This window comes from Diadema antillarum, unplaced genomic scaffold (assembly GCF_040938485.1).
Source record: "Diadema antillarum isolate AM-2024a unplaced genomic scaffold, OU_Dant_1.0 scf00000014, whole genome shotgun sequence".
Classification (NCBI taxonomy): domain Eukaryota; kingdom Metazoa; phylum Echinodermata; class Echinoidea; order Diadematoida; family Diadematidae; genus Diadema; species Diadema antillarum.
Genome location: NW_027270903.1, coordinates 3,080,801 through 3,085,499, shown reverse-complemented (window position 1 = coordinate 3,085,499; position 4,699 = coordinate 3,080,801).

Sequence of the window (4,699 nt, the reverse complement as noted above, 5' to 3'; positions counted from 1 at the left end):
GTTAAGAAATCACTGTTATTGTAAGGTTAGGGTACTAGAATTGGAGTATTATTGAAAAATTGTTGTGTAACGGGGAGCCTTCTCAAACAATTCTGGCATATTATTCTATTAGCTGCAGGTGGCTGCTGGGTTTAGACTCAAAGTCAAGCGGGGATGTGTTTACATTTTGGATGGTTTCATCAGCCAACAGACTTTCCTCTTTCCTTTTTCCAGAATTATCTATAGCCATAATATGCTTATCCAATGACATGGTTAAAAGGAGTCCTGAAGAATTATTTTAACTCCAGCAGTGATTGACTATGTCCCATTTTCAATATAGGTACTCGCAATGTTGAACTTGAAAAAAAAAGTCATACAGGTCTTGTACACCTCAATATTAACCTGCAGGTATGAAGCAGTACCATTCTTTTTCTTTTTCATTGTAATGATGTTTATCTGTCATTGCTTGTTGCCTGAGGCAGTTTGCAATCAGCGAGTTATTGCAACATATCAAAAATACATTGCTAAATGAACCTTTATCACATGTGTTTTTGTAAAGTGTCATACTTTCCAAACAAATATCACATCTCACTGGTATTCAAAGATAGAGTACTGGTAGTCAGTCTTTTGTCCCTACAACCACATGCCATGTTTATTTGCCATGAAACTGAACAGTAATAAATGAGCTAATTTTTTCCATAACACAGATCATTTTTTATAGACTTTATTTATTTATTGATTGATTTTTAAATGGAACACATACTTAAGACCATACTAACTAGATGTATGTATTTCAGCAGGTAATTAGTAATTCCTTTGGCAGTAATTAGGAGCAGGAATTCTATTCATGAGTGATATTTCTGGTTGAATTTTATTTGTTTGACACTGTGACGGAAATATGTTTCTTGAATGACAGGTCGAGAGCAGGTGTTATTTTTTACTTTTGAACTTCCAAAGAAAAATTGCTATGTGTTGACATACATAGGTCCATTCCAATTCTGCCGTTTTCAGTTTCTCATTGGCAAGGCAATTGGATGGTCATTCAATACAACTATACCCTCCTCATGTTATACAATTCTAACTTCTAAGGTGGCTTCTAGATCTCTCAGATATTGTCCATTAGAAATATGACTCAGCATCGCTAGGAGTAAATTGTCTGATCATGCCTTTGACATTAGATTCTGGCCATATCTCAGCAAGTAAATTCCCTTCAGGCAGAATTTTACTTACCGGTTCAATGTGTAGAGGCAAAATGCTCGGGGTTCACAATATACCCACAGAGTGATCCTTCTCTCAAAGTGTAGATCAAACAATATACAGTACTGTGTGACTTCCATTATCCGGCCATGTTGGGATCAGCTTCTGTCCAGATAAGCAATTTGGCCAGAAATGGGAGACACGATGTTTACGCACATTCACATTGTCATAATAGACTCAGAAATTGAGCAATCACACACTAGCTGACTATGGCTGATCAAACAACAAGCATGCAGCGCGCATTCGGTAAAAGTTGCATGTGTTGATTTGTGTGTGTACAATTTGTGAATGTGCTTGTGCTAATGTTGTTCACGGATTGCGAAGGTCACATTAAAGCCAACATTTTTGGTCATTTATTTTATCCGATCCAATCTACTGTAAGGTAGATTGCAGGAGTTTTGCAGAAGTTTTGATTGACTGTGAAATCACTTTTTTTAATTGTCTTCACTGTGTGAACATTTCTGTATGATACTCAATAGAGAAGTTTTGATTTGAAGAGATGGCCAGATAATCAAGGTCAGACTGTATTTCAGGATCGGAAGATTTTGTGATTGAGTGGAGGAGACCACAGGCTCTCATTCTTAAAGGGATCGTATAGTTTTGGTTGAGAACTAATTTCAGGTTTCTAACATGTTTTGGTGAGATAATGAGAAACCTCTTGTGAAATATGAAAGAGCATGTAATTCCATGAGGAATTCAACGTTCATTTGATGAAAATTGGTCTTGAAATGGCTGAGATACCCCAAAAAGAGCGATTCTACACTTCTAATAGAGTGTGGGACCCACACTTTATCACGATCACTTTGTTTTACTTTGTTTTTGGATGTTTCAGTCATTCCAAACCCGATTTTCATCAAATAATCTTTGAAATCCTCTTAAAATGGTATGCTCTGTAATAAATTATCATAAGTGTTTTCTTGGTATCTCGCAAAAAGTTCAAAGCCCAATTCTCATCTCCACCAATACTGTACCATCCCTTTAAGGCCCCTGGTTCAAGTCCCTGTGCAGCTTTGGTAATGCCCTTTGGCAAGGCACTGTGATGCAACTGCCTAGCTCTAGCTCTTCCAAGCTTTCCAAGTTTTTGTATTGCCTCCCTATGTGGCCATGTAAAATAAATCTAAATGCATTTCATACATTTGGTTGAACAGTAATGAGAATCATGAAAATGTCTACTTAAACTTCATCTAGTGAGCGCAGAACCTTATGATACTACGACGTATGTAAATTATGGATTTTACTTTGTTCCCTCTCTTTGATTACAAAGTGCTCGACAATGAACTCTCGCCCTGTCTTTCAGGGTAGAAAACCTTATTGAGATGTGGCATACCTGATGATGGGTTGTTGTCAGTGTCAAGTCAGTTTTCTCAGAATAACAGAGGCGTGGTGCAAGAAAATGTAACTTTGTGTTCAAGTAGGCTTTCAAAACAGGAGTAAAGTCAAACAAACAGAAAACAGTAGAATAAAACAGACCATAGTTAAAGTTTCTTTTAAAAAAAAAAGATAGCCAACGATTCTTATTTAGGTAAAACTTTGATGCTGATAACAAGCATACATGGAAACTGAACAAGATGAAGATGCTTCATTGCTGCTCGTCTCTTTCGTTGGTTTACACTTGGAGATGTTATGAATTCTCCTTTTGTCAATGGTTTAGCAACTCTAACCCCCTCTCCTGTGCTGCAAAAATAATTACTGCCAAATTGTTGCAACTCCAGAGCAATGGGATGTTAAGGGTAGGATTTTTTCTTGACAGGGTACATAGGAAAATTAGATTTGTAAGTGATGATTTGTCTACTAAGAGTATTGAATACTTGCTGGGCCACGAAAATATCACCTCATCTAATTTGCATGGATCACTGTGACCTATGCCACTGTTGTGGAAAATGTGTTAAACTTCAAAATTCAATAACTTTAGTTTTATTTGTCCAACTTCGATGAAACTTTTGGCATTTTGTTTGTCTGGCTTAAATCTATGAATACAAAGAAAGTGGATGTGGAACATGGATTTTGTTTTCTGTGAAAGCAAAATCTACTGTGAAGATTGAAGGAGAATTTACTTCAAACATAAACTTGGATACAGGGAGTGCAGAGATATTAGAAGTATACATCAGTGGAATTGTAGGAAATCTCATCAAATGTTAGCAACTTATACAGATTTGGTAAAATCAGTGTGCCATCATTTCTGGAGTCTACACTAAGTCACGATGTCACAGTAGTTGAACTTTTATAAATGAAAATTTCAGAGAATCCACATATTATCATTTTCTAGCATAATTCTAGAATACTTGATTAACCCCCTTCACAAGGCAGGGGAGTGATACCATAGGTACATTTATGTCAGTTGCAAGTCTAGGGACTGCACGTGTATAATTTTCATGAGATACTCCATAATGGGGGTAAATTTCATCATTAGACCAACACAACAAGTTTAAAATGTGCAAAGGATACCATGTTTAATACTTGGCCAGCTGACATCCAAACAGCTGCTATTTCTTTGACGTACTATGCTCATCTTCTCTCAAAGCACATGTTTATTGATATTATCTCTTGCCCAGTTTTACTGCTAATTAATTTTTTTTTTCCTTCACTGAGGTAGTTATCCCTCACATATGTGTCAAAGAGATACAGCACACAGTGTTAAGTCTTACATATGATCTGCAATACATGCGTTTAAGAGGTACGCACATTTGCATGATTTTGTTAGCTAAGCGAGATACATGTTTGTGATGTGCATTAAATGATACTGTAACATGTATTTATCTTTTTCGTTCAAATTGCCAAAGTAAATAGATTATTTTTTAACACATTCGTTTTATGAGGTGCATGTTTTTCTTTATGTGTGTGTGCGTGTGTATGTGTTTGAAGTAGATTAAAGGACAAGTCCACCTTCATATACATAAGGATTGAGAGAATGCAGCAACATTAGTAGAACACATCAGTGAAAGTTTGAGGAAAATTGGACAATCTGTTCAAAAGTTACGAATATCTTAAGTATCTGCGCAGTCACTGCTGGAAGAGAAGACTACTACAGTGTATGATGTCACATGCGTACAACTATATAAGGAAAATAAAAAGAGAATTTTCACAAAACTTTACTTTTTAAATAAAGTGCACATTTCTTCGTCTTGCTACTGACGTATGTTAAGGGTAATATTATTCCCCCTGCCTTCTGAAAGAGAGAAGTCGAGTGCTCTTTTGTTATGTGAGAAAAATGGAAATATGTTGAATTTTCTTTATTCTTTCTTTATATCGTTGTACTCATGTGACATCACAAGCTATAGTAGTCTTTTCATCCAGCCGTGACTGAGCAGAAACTTCAAAAATTCATAACTTTTTAACGGATTGTCCGATTTTGCTCAAACTCTCACTGATGTGTTATACTAATATTGCTGCATTCACTCAACCCACATGTCTATGAAGGTGAACTTGTCCTTTAAATACACATCATTGCAGCAATTCATTGTTG